General features: G+C 47.5%; 1 long non-coding RNA gene across 1 annotated transcript; it reads right to left on the bottom strand.

Annotated features, from left to right (window-relative positions):
- Positions 1 to 411: 411 nt before the first annotated feature.
- LOC309647540 lies at positions 412 to 6,323 on the bottom strand. Its single transcript, XR_014256159.1, has 3 exons — positions 6,080 to 6,323; positions 1,416 to 1,768; positions 412 to 558 (listed from the first exon to the last, which is right to left on the bottom strand). It is a non-coding gene; the product is annotated as an uncharacterized lncRNA (long non-coding RNA).
- Positions 6,324 to 12,402: the final 6,079 nt, after the last annotated feature.

The following is a 12,402-nucleotide window of genomic DNA, read 5'->3' as shown; positions in this document are numbered from 1 at the left end:
TCACTGCCGGCATGGTTCTTTGAAGATATTGAGTTTTCCGATAAGAAACCTTGTGCTTCCAGTTCCTAATTGGAAGCTCACCCTGCTCTGCTCTATTCCTAAAGTGAAAGTCACCGTGAGCCCTTGCCTCGAAGGAAGTCCCTGATTTGCCTTGGCAAACAGGAGGCGTGGAGAAGCTCCTTGAGGCCTTCTTCACTGTTCTGCTTTAGTTTCACGGTCGTAAGCTTTTCAAGACGCTTAGGGGCCTGCCACAGCACCCGTTTCAGTAACAGTACACTGCATAGAGACAGGAAGCTCTGGTCCTCCTTGTATGCTTCGTGTCAAGCTAGAAATCGGAGACTGATGGCACAATGCTTGTTTTCCCATTAGGAAATCTCCATTCATGCAGCCTCAAAAATACCTGAAAAACATTGATGTTAACGGGGATTTAGTCACTGCCTGCCTGCTTCTGCTAAGAAAATGAGTTTTCCCGAAAGAAACCTTGTGCTTCCAGTTCCTAGTTGGAAGCTCATCCTGCTCTGCTTTATAACTAAAGTGAAAGTCAAGGGGAGCCCTAGCCTCGATGTAAGGCCTTGAATATCCCTACAAAACTGGAGGAATGCAACAGCTCCTTGAGACCTTCAACGCTGTTCTGCTTTAGTTTAACGGTAGTAAGCTTTCCAAGAAGTCTAGGAACCTTAGTTAAACACCCGTTTCGGTAGCAGAACACTGCATAGAGCCAGGAAGCTCTGGTCCTCCGTGTATGCTTCGTGTCAAGCTAGAAATTGGAGACTGATGGCACAAGGCTTGTTTTCCCATTAGGAAAGCTCCGTTCATGCGGCCTCCAAAATACCTGAAAAACATTGATGTTGCCGGGGATTTAGTCACTGCCTGCCTGCTTCTGATAAGAAAATGAGTTTTCCCGAAAGAAACCTTGTGCTTCCACTTCCTAGTTGGAAGCTCACCCTGGTCTGCTCTATAACTAATGTGAAAGACAAGGGGAACAATAGCCTCGATGTAAGGCCCTGAATATCCTTACAAAATGGGAGGCATGCAGCAGCTCCTTGAGGCCTTCAACGCTGTTCTCCTTTAATTTAACGGTAGTAAGTTTTCCTAGACTCCTAGCTTCAGCACCCGTTTGGGTATCAGAAAACTGCCGAGAGCCAGGAACTTTTGGTCCTGCGTGTATTCTGCGTATTCAGCTTACAAATAGGAGACTGAAGGCACAAGGCTTGTTTGCCCATTATGAAAGTTCCGTTCATGCGGTCTCGAATATACCTGAAAAGCATTGTTGTTGCCCAGGTTTTAGTCACTGCCGGCATGGTTCTGAGAAGATATTGAGTTTTCCGGTAAGAAACCTTGGGCTTCCATTTCCTATTTGGAAGTTCACCCTGCTCTGCTCTATACCTAAAGTGAAAGTCAACGTGAGCCCTAACCTCGAAGGAAGGCCCTGAATCGCCTTGCCAAACGGGAGGCGTGGAGCAGCTCCATGAGGCCTTCTTCACTGTTCTGCTTTAGTTTCACGTTAGTAAGCTTTTCAAGACTCTTAGGGACCTGCTACAGCACCCGTTTCGGTTACAGTTCACTGCATAGAGCCACTAAGCTCTGGTCCTCCTTGTATGCTGCGTGTCAACCTACAAATTGGAGACTGATGGCACAAGGCTTGTTTTCCCATTAGGAAAGCTCCGTTCATGCGGCCTCAAAGATACCTGAAAGGCATTGTTGTTGCCTGGGATTTAGTCACTTCCTGCCTGCTTCGGCGAAGAAAATGAGTTTTCCCGAAAGAAACCTTGTGCTTCCACCTCCTAGTTGGAAGCTCACCCTTCTCTGCTGTATAACTAAAGTGAAAGTCAAGGGGAGCACTAGCCTCGATGTAAGGCCCTGATTATCCTTGCAAAACGGGAGGCCTGCAGCAGCTCCATGAGACCTTCATCGCAGTTCTGCTTTAGTTTAAGAGTAGTAAGATTTCCAAGCCTCCTAGAGACCTTGTGACAGCCCCCGTTTCGGTATCAGAAAAAAGCCTAGAGCCAGGAAGCTCTGGCCCTGCGAGTATGCTACGTGTCAACCTACAAATTGGAGACTGATGGCACAAGGCTTTTTTTCCCATTAGGAAAGCTCCATTCATGCAGCCTCAAAAATACCTGAAAAGCATTGATGTTGCCGGGGATTTAGTCACTGCCTGCCTGCTTCTGCTAAGAAAATGAGTTTTCCCAAAAGAAACCTTGTGCTTCAAGTTCCTAGTTGGAAGCTCATCCTGCTATGCTCTATAACTAAAGTGAAAGTCAAGGGGAGCCCTAGCCTCGATGTAAGGCCCTGAATATCCTTATAAAACTGGAGGAATGCAACAGCTCCTTGAGATCTTCAACGCTGTTCTGCTTTAGTTTAACGGTAGTAAGCTATCCAAGAAGTCTAGGAACCATAGTTAAACACCCGTTTCGGTAGCAGAACACTGCATAGAGCCAGGAAGCTCTGGTCCTCCGTGTATGCTGCGTGTCAACCTAGAAATTGGAGACTGATGGCACAAGGCTTGTTTTCCCAATAGGAAAGCTCCGTTCATGCGGCCTCCAAAATACCTGAAAAGCATTGCTGTTGCCGGGGATTTAGCCACTGCCTGCCTGCTTCTGCGAAGACAATGAGTTTTCCTGAAAGAAACCTTGTGCTTCCAGTTACTAGTTGGAAGCTGACCCTGCTCTGCTCTATAACTAAAGAAAGTCAAGGGGAGCACAAGCCTCGATGTAATGCCCTGAATATCCTTACAAAACGGGAGGCATGCAGTAGCTCCATGAGGCCTTCAACGCTGTTCTTCTTTAGTTTAACGGTAGTAAGCTTTCTAAGACTCCTCGAGACCTTGCGTCAGCACCCGTTTCGGTATCAGAAAAATGCCTAGAGCTAGGAAGCTCTGGTTCTCCTTGTATGCTGCGTGTCAACCTACAAATTGGAGACTGATGGCACAAGGCTTGTTTGCCCATTCTGAAAGCTCCATTCATGCGGCCTCGAATATTCCTTAAAAGCATTATTGTTGCCAGGGTTTTAGTCACTGCCGGCATGGTTCTGAGAAGATATTGAGTTTTCCGGTAAGAAACCATGTGCTTCCAGTTCCTAGTTGGAAACTCACCCTGCTCTGCTCTATACCCAAAGTGAAAGTCAACGTGAGCCCTAGCCTTGAAGGAAGGCCCTGATTTGCCTTGCCAAAAGGGAGGTGTGGAGCAGCTCCATGAGCCCTTCTTCACTGTTCTGCTTTAGTTTCACAGTCGTAAGCTTTTCAAGACTCTTAGGGGCCTTCCACAACACCCGTGTCTGTAACAGTACCCTGCATAGAGACAGGAAGCTCTGGTCCTCCGTGTATGCTCCCTGTCAACCTAGAAATTGGAGACTGATGGCACAAGGCTTGTTTTCCCAATTGGAAAGCTCCGTTCATGCGGCCTCCAAGATACCTGAAAAGCATTGTTGTTGCCGGGGATTTAGTCACTTCCTGCCTGCTTCTGCGAAGAAAATGAATTTTCCTGAAATAAACCTTGTGCTTCCACTTCCCCGTTGGAAGCTCACTCTGTTCTGCCCAATAACTAAAGTGAAAGTCAAGGGGAGCAATAGCCTCGATGTGAGGCCCTGAATATCATTACAAAACGGAGGCATGCAGCAGCTCCTTGAGGCCTTCAACGTTGTTCTGCTTTAGTTTAACAGTAGTAAGCTTTCCACGAGTCCTAGGGACCTGACGTCAACACCCTTTTCGGTAGCAGAACACTGCATAGAGCCAGGAAGCTCTGGTCCTCCGTGTATGCTGCGTGTCAACCTAGAAATTGGAGACTGATGGCACAAAGCTTGTTTTGCCATTAGGAAAGCTTCGTTCATGGGGCCTCGAAGATACCTGAAAAGCATTGTTGTTGCCGGGGATTTAGTCACTGCCTGCCTGCTTCTGCTAAGAAAATGAGTTTTTCCGAAAGAATCTTTGTGCTTCCAGTTCCTGGTTGAAAGCTCACCCTGCTCTGCTCTTTAACTAAAGTGAAAGTCAAGGAGACCACTAGCCTCGATGTTAGTCCCTGAATATACTTACAAAACGGGAGGCATGCAGCAGCTCATTGAGGCCTTCAACACTGTTCTGCTTTAGTTTAATGGTAGTAGCTCTCCAAGACTCCTAGGAACTTTACCTCAAAACCCTTTTCGGTAACAGAACACTGCATAGAGCAAGGAAGCTCTGGTCCTCCGTGTATGCTGCGTGTCAACCTAGAAATTGGAGACTGATGGCACAAGGCTTGTTTAGCCTTTAGGAAAGCTCCGTTCATGCGGCTTCGAAAATACCTGAATAGCATTGTTGTTGCCGGGGATTTTGTCACTGCCTGCCTGCTTATGTGAAGAAAATGAGTTTTCCTGAAAGAAACCTTGTGCTTCCAGTTCCTTGTTGGAAACTCACCCTGCTGTGCTCTATAACAAAATGAAAGTCAAGGGGAGAACTAGACTCGATGTATGGCCCTCAATATCCTTTCAACTCGGGAGGTATGCAACAGCTCCATAAGGCCTTCAACGCTGTTCTGCTTTAGTTTAACGGTAGTAAGCTTTCTAAGACTCTTGGAGACCTTGCTTCAGCACCCGTTTGGGTATCAGAAAACTGCCTAGAGCCAGGAAGCTTTGGTCCTGCGTGTATGCTGCCTATCAACTTACCAGTTGGAGACTGATGGTACAAGGCTTGTTTGCCCATTATGAAAGCTCCGTTCATGCGGCCTCGAATATACCTGAAAAGCATTGTTGTTGCCAGGGTTTTAGTCACTGCCGGCATGGTTCTGAGAAGATATTGAGTTTTCCGGTAAGAAACCTTGTGCTTCCAGTTCCTAGTTGGAAGCTCACCCTCCTCTGCTCTATACCTAAAGTGAAAGTCAACGTGAGCCCTGGCCTCGAAGGAAGGCCCTGATTTGCCTTGCCAAACGTGAGGTGTGGAGCAGCTCCATAAGGCCTTCTTCACTGTTCTGCTTCAGTTTCACGGTCGTTAGCTTTTCAAGACTCTTAGGGACCTGCTACAGCACCCGTTTCCGTAACCGTACACTGCATAGAGCCAGGAAGCTCTGGTCCTCTGTGTATGCTGCGTGTCAACCTAGAAATTGGAGACTGATGGCACAAGGCTTCTTTTGCCATTAGGAAGGCTCCGTTCATGGGGCCTCGAATATACCTGAAAAGCATTGTTTTTGCCCGTGATTTAGTCACTGCCTGCCTGCTTTTGCTAAGATAATGAGTTTTCTTGAAAGAAACCTTGTGCTTCCAGTTCCTAGTTGGAAGCTCACCCTGCTCTGCTCTATAAGTGAAGTGAAAGTAAAGGGGAGCACTAACCTAGCTGTAAGGCCCTGAATATCCTTACAAAACGGGAGGCATGCAGCAGCTCCTTGAGGCCTTCAACGCTGTTCTGCTTTAGTTTAACGTTAGTAACCTTTCCAAGTCTCCTAGAAACCTGACTTCAACATCCGTTTCGGTAACAGAACAGTGCATAGAGCCAGAAAGCTCTCGTCTTCCGTGTATGCTGCATGTCAACCTAGACATTGGAGACTGATGGCACAAGGCTTGTTTGCCATTAGGAAAGCTCCGTTCATGCGGCCTCGAAAATACCTGAATAGCATTGTTGTTGCCGGGGATTTAGTCACTGCCAGCCTGCTTCTGCGAAGAAAATGCGTTTTCCTGAAAGAAACCTTGTGCTTCCAGTTCCTTGTTGGAAGCTCACCCTGCTCTGCTACATAGCTAAATGAAAGTCAAGGGGAGCACTAGCCTCGTTGTAAGGCCCTGAATATCCTTACAATACTGGATGTATGCAGCAGCTCCATGAGGCCTTGAACGCTGTTCTGCTTTAGTTTAACGGTAGTAAGCTTTCCAAGACACGTATATACCTTGCTTCAGCACCCGTTTGAGTATCAGAAAACTCCCTAGAGCCAGGAAGATTTGGTCCTGCGTGTATGCTGCGTATCAACTCACAAATTGGAGACTGATGGCACAAGGCTTGTTTTCCCATTAGAAAAGCTCCGTTCATGCGGCCTCGAAGATACCTGAAAAGCATTGTTGTTGCCGGGGATTTAGTCACTGCCGGCATGGTTCTGAGAAGATACTGAGTTTTCAGGTAAGAAACCTTGTGCTTCCAGTTCCTAGTTGGAAGCTCACCCTGCTCTGCTCTATAACTAAAGTGAAAGTCAAGGGGAGCACTAGCCTCGATGTAAGGCCCTGAATATCCTTACAAATCGGGAGGCATGCAGCAGGTCCTTGAGGCCTTCAACGCTGTTCTGCTTTAGTTTAACTTTAGTAAGCTTTCCAAGACTCCTAGGAACCTTACTTCAACACCCGATTCCGTAATAGAACAGTGCATAGAGCCAGGAAGCTCTCTCCTCCGTGTATGCTGCGTGTAAACCTAGAAATTGGAGACTGATGGAACAAGGCTTGTTTAGCCATTAGGAAAGCTCCGTTCATGCGGCCTCGAAAGTACCTGAATAGCATTGTTGTTGCCAGGGATTTAGTCACTGCCTGCGTGCTTCTGCGAAGAAAATGAGTTTTCCTGAAAGAAACCTTGTGCTTCCAGTTCCGATTTGAAAGCTCGCCCTGCTCTGCTCTATACCTAAAGTGAAAGTCAACGTGAGCCCTGGCCTCGATGGAAGGCCCTTTTTCGCCTTGCCAAACGGGAGGCGTGGAGCAGCTCCATGAGGCCTTCTTCACTGTTCTGCTTCACTTTCACGGTCGTAAGCTTTTCAAGACTCTTAGGGACTTCCTACAGCACCCGTTTCGGTAACAGTACACTTCATATAGCCAGGAATCTCTGGTCCTCTGTGTATGCTGCGTGTCAACCTAGAAATTGGAGACCGTAGGCACAAGGCTTCTTTTGCCATTAGGAAAGCTCCGTTCATGCGGCCTCGAAGATACCTGAAAAGCATTGTTGTTGCCGGGGATTTAGTCACTGCTTGCCTGCTTCTGCTAAGAAAATGAGTTTTCCCGAAAGAAACCTTGTGCTTCCAGTTCCTAGTTGGAAGCTCACCCTGCTCTGCTCTTTAACTAAATTGAAAGTCAAGGGGACCACTAGCCTCGATGTTAGGCCCTGAATATCCTGACAAAACGGGAGGCATTCAGCAGCTCCTTGAGGCCTTCAACGCTGTTCTGCTTTAGTTTAACGGTAGTAGCTTCGCAAGACTCCTAGGAACTTTACTTCAACACCCGTTTCGGTAACAGAACACTGCATAGAGCCAGGAAGCTCTGGTCCTCCGTGTATGCTGCGTGTCAACCTAGAAATTGGAGACTGATGGCACAAGGCTCTTTTAGCCATTAGGAAAGCTCCATTCATGCGGCCTCGAGGATACCTGAAAAGCATTGTTTTTGCCGGGGACTTAGTCAATGCCTGTCTGCTTCTGCGAAGAAAATGAATTTTCCTTAAAGAAAACTTGTGCTTCCAGTTCCTTGTTGGAAGCTCACCCTGCTGTGCTCTATAACAAAATGAATGTCAAGGGGAGCACTAGCCTCAATGTAAGGCCCTGAATATCCTTACAATTCCGGAGGTATGCAGCAGCTTCATGAGGCCTTCAACGCTATTCTGCTTTAGTTTAACGGTAGTAAGCTTTCCAAGAATCCTAGAGACCTTGATTCAGCACCCGTTTGGGTATCAGAAAACTGCCTAGAGCCAAGAAGCTTTGGTCCTGCGTATATGCTGAGTATCAACTTATAATTTGGAGACTGATGGCACAAGGCTTGTTTGCCCATTCTGAAAGCTCCGTTTATGCGGCCTCGAATATACCTGAAAAGCATTGTTGTTGCCAGGGTTTTAGTCACTGCCGGCATGGTTCTGAGAAAATGTTTTCCGGTAAGAAACCTTGTCCTTCCAGTTCCTAGTTGGAAGCTCACCCTGCTCTGCTCTATACCTAAAGTGAAAGTCAACGTGAGCCCTGGCCTCGAAGGAAGGCCCTGATTTGCCTTGCCAAACGGGAGGCGTGGAGCAGCTCCATGAGGCCTTCTTCACTGTTCTGCTTCAGTTTCACGGTCGTAAGCTTTTCAAGACTCTTAGGGACCTGCTACAGCACCCGTTTCGGTAACAGTACACTGCATAGAGCCAGGAAGCTCTGGTCCTCCGTGTATGCTGCGTGTCAACCTAGAAATTGGGGACTGTAGGCACAAGGCTTGTTTTGCCATTAGGAAAGCTCCATTCATGCGGCCTCGAAGATACCTAAAAAGCATTGTTGTTGCCGGGGATTTAGTCACTGCCTGGCTGCTTCTGCTAAGAAAATGAGTTTTCCCGAAAGAAACCTTGTGCTTCCAGCTCCAAGTTGGAAGCTCACCCTGCTCTGCTCTTTAACTAAAGTGAAAGTCAAGTGGACCACTAGCCTCGATGTTAGGCCCTGAATACCCTTACAAAACGGGAGGCATGCAGCAGCTCCTTGAGGCCTTCAACGCTGTTCTGCTTTAGTTTAACGGTAGTAGCTTCCCAAGACTCCTAGGAACCTTACTTCAACACCCGATTCGGTAAAAGAACAGTGCATAGAACCAGGAAGCTCTGGTCCTCCGTGTATGCTGCGTGTCAACCTAGAAATTGGAGACTGATGGAACAAGGCTTGTTTAGCCATTAGGAAAGCTCTGTTCATGCGGCCTCGAAAATACCTGAATAGCATTGTTGTTGCCGGGGATTTAGTCACTGCATGCCTGCTTCTGCGAAGAAAATGAGTTTTCCTGAAAGAAACCTTGTGCTTCCAGTTCCTAGTTGGAAGCTCACCCTGCTCTGCTCTATACCTAAAATGAAAGTCAACGTGAGCCCTAGACTCAAGTAAGGCTCTCATTTGCCTTGCCAAATGGGAGGCGTGGAGCAGCTCCCTGAGGCCTTCTTCACTGTTCTGCTTCAGTTTCACGGTCGTGAGCTTTTCAAGACTCTTAGGGACCTGCTACAGCCTCCGTTTTGGTAACAGTACACTGCATAGAGCCAGGAAGCTCTGTTCCTCCGTGGATGCTGCGTGTTAACCTAGAAATTGGAAACTGTAAGCACAAGTCTTGTTTTGTCATTAGGAAAGCTCCATTCATGCGGCCTCGAAGATACCTGAAAAGCATTGTTGTTGCCGGGGATTTAGTCACTGCCTGCCTTCTTCTGCTAAAAAAATGAGTTTTCCCGAAAGAAACCTTGTGCTTCCAGTTCCTAGTTGGAAGCTCACCCTGCTCTGCTCTATAACTAAAGTGAAAGTCAAGGGGAGCACTAGTCTCGATGTAAGGCCCTGAATATCCTTACAAATCGGGAGGCATGCAGCAGGTCCTTGAGGCCTTCAACGCTGTTCTGCTTTAGTTTAACGTTAGTAAGCTTTCCAAGACTCCTAGGAACGTTACTTCAACACCCGATTCCGTAATAGAACAGTGCATAGAGCCAGGAAGCTCTCTCCTCCGTGTATGCTGCGTGTCAACGTAGAAATTGGAGACTGATGGAACAAGGCTTGTTTAGCCATTAGGAAAGCTCCGTTCATGCGGCCTCGAAAGTACCTGAATAGCATTGTTGTTGCCCGGGCTTTAGTCACTGCCGGCATGGTTCTGAGAAGATATTGAGTTTTCCGGTAAGAAACCTTGTGCTTGAAGTTCCTATTTGGAAGCTCACCCTGCTGTGCTCTATACCTAAAGTGAAAGTCAACGTAAGCCCTTGCCTCGATGGAAGGCCCTTTTTCGCCTTGCCAAACGGGAGTTGTGGAGCAGCTCCATGAGGCCTTCTTCACTGTTCTGCTTCAGTTTCACGGTCATAAGCTTTTCAAGACTCTTAGGGACCTCCTACAGCACCCGTTTCGGTAACAGTACACTGCATAGAGCCAGGAAGCTCTGGTCCTCCGTGTATGCTGCGTGTCAACCTAGAAATTGGAGACTGTAGGCACAAGGCTTGTGTTGCCATTAGGAAAGCTCCGTTCATGCGGCCTCGAAGATACCTGAAAAGCATTGTTGTTGCCAGGGATTTAGTCACTGCCTGCCTGCTTCTGCTAAGAAAATGAGTTTTCCCGAAAGAAACCTTGTGCTTCCAGTTCCTAGTTGGAAGCTCACCCTGCTCTGCTCTTTAACTAAAGTGAAAGTCAAGGGGACCACTAGCCCCGATGTTAGGCCCTGAATATCCTGACAAAACGGGAGGCATGCAGCAGCTCCTTGAGGTCTTCAACGCTGTTCTGCTTTAGTTTAACGGTAGTAGCTTCCTAAGACTCCTAGGAACTTTACTTCAACATCCGTTTCGGTAACAGAACACTGCATAGAGCCAGGAAGCTCTGGTCCTCCGTGTATGCTGCATGTCAACCTAGACATTGGAGACTGATGGCACAAGGCTTGTTTGCCATTAGGAAAGCTCCGTTCATGCGGCCTCGAAAATACCTGAATAGCATTGTTGTTGCCGGGGATTTAGTCACTGCCTGCCTGCTTCTGCGAAGAAAATGCGTTTTCCTGAAAGAAACCTTGTGCTTCCAGTTCCTTGTTGGAAGCTCACCCTGCTCTGCTCCATAGCTAAATGAAAGTCAAGGGGAGCACTAGCCTCGTTGTAAGGCCCTGAATATCCTTACAATACTGGATGTATGCAGCAGCTCCATGAGGCTTTGAACGCTGTTCTGCTTTAGTTTAACGGTAGTAAGCTTTCCAAGACACGTATATACCTTGCTTCAGCACCCGTTTGAGTATCAGAAAACTCCCTAGAGCCAGGAAGATTTGGTCCTGCGTGTATGCTGCGTATCAACTCACAAATTGGAGACTGATGGCACAAGGCTTGTTTCCCCATTAGAAAAGCTCCATTCATGCGGCCTCGAGGATACCTGAAAAGCATTGTTGTTGCCGGGGACTTAGTCAATGCCTGTCTGCTTCTGCGAAGAAAATGAATTTTCCTTAAAGAAAACTTGTGCTTCCAGTTCCTTGTTGGAAGCTCACCCTCCTGAGCTCTATAACAAAATGAATGTCAAGGGGAGCACTAGCCTCAATGTAAGGCCCTGAATATCCTTACAATTCCGGAGGTATGCAGCAGCTTCATGAGGCCTTCAACGCTATTCTGCTTTAGTTTAACGGTAGTAAGCTTTCCAAGAATCCTAGAGACCTTGATTCAGCACCCGTTTGGGTATCAGAAAACTGCCTAGAGCCAAGAAGCTTTGGTCCTGCGAATATGCTGAGTATCAACTTATAATTTGGAGACTGATGGCACAAGGCTTGTTTGCCCATTCTGAAAGCTCCGTTTATGCGGCCTCGAATATACCTGAAAAGCATTGTTGTTGCCAGGGTTTTAGTCACTGCCGGCATGGTTCTGAGAAAATATTGTTTTCCTGTAAGAAACCTTGTGCTTCCAGTTCCTAGTTGGAAGCTCACCCTGCTCTGCTCTATACCTAAAGTGAAAGTCAACGTGAGCCCTGGCCTCGAAGGAAGGCCCTGATTTGCCTTGCCAAACGGGAGGCGTGGAGCAGCTCCATGAGGCCTTCTTCACTGTTCTGCTTCAGTTTCACGGTCGTAAGCTTTTCAAGACTCTTAGGGACCTGCTACAGCACCCGTTTCGGTAACAGTACACTGCATAGAGCCAGGAAACTGTGGTCCTCCGTGTATGCTGCGTGTCAACCTAGAAATTGGGAACTGTAGGCACAAGGCTTGTTTTGCCATTAGGAAAGCTCCATTCATGCGGCCTCGAAGATACCTGAAAAGCATTGTTGTTGCCGGGGATTTAGTCACTGCCTGGCTGCTTCTGCTAAGAAAATGAGTTTTCCCGAAAGAAACCTTGTGCTTCCAGCTCCAAGTTGGAAGCTCACCCTGTTCTGCTCTTTAACTAAAGTGAAAGTCAAGTGGACCACTAGCCTCGATGTTAGGCCCTGAATACCCTTACAAAACGGGAGGCATGCAGCAGCTCCTTGAGGCCTTCAACGCTGTTCTGCTTTAGTTTAACGGTAGTAGCTTCCCAAGACTCCTAGGAACCTTACTTCAACACCCGATTCGGTAACAGAACAGTGCATAGAACCAGGAAGCTCTGGTCCTCCGTGTATGCTGCGTGTCAACCTAGAAATTGGAGACTGATGGAACAATGCTTGTTTAGCCATTAGGAAAGCTCTGTTCATGCGGCCTCGAAAATACCTGAATAGCATTGTTGTTGCCGGGGATTTAGTCACTGCATGCCTGCTTCTGCGAAGAAAATGAGTTTTCCTGAAAGAAACCTTGTGCTTCCAGTTCCTAGTTGGAAGCTCACCCTTCTCTGCTCTATACCTAAAATGAAAGTCAACGTGAGCCCTAGACTCAAGGAAGGCCCTCATTTGCCTTGTCAAATGGGAGGCGTGGAGCAGCTCCATGAGGCCTTCTTCACTGTTCTGCTTCAGTTTCACGGTCGTAAGCTTTTCAAGACTCTTAGGGACCTGCTACAGCATCCATTTTGGTAACAGTACACTGCATAGAGCCAGGAAGCTCTGGTCCTCCGTGTATGCTGCGTGTTAACCTAGAAATTGGAAACTGTAAGCA

This window comes from Balaenoptera physalus (assembly GCF_965194825.1).
Source record: "Balaenoptera physalus genome assembly, chromosome: 18".
Lineage (NCBI taxonomy): Eukaryota > Metazoa > Chordata > Mammalia > Artiodactyla > Balaenopteridae > Balaenoptera > Balaenoptera physalus.
This window is presented reverse-complemented; position numbering and strand designations above follow the sequence as displayed.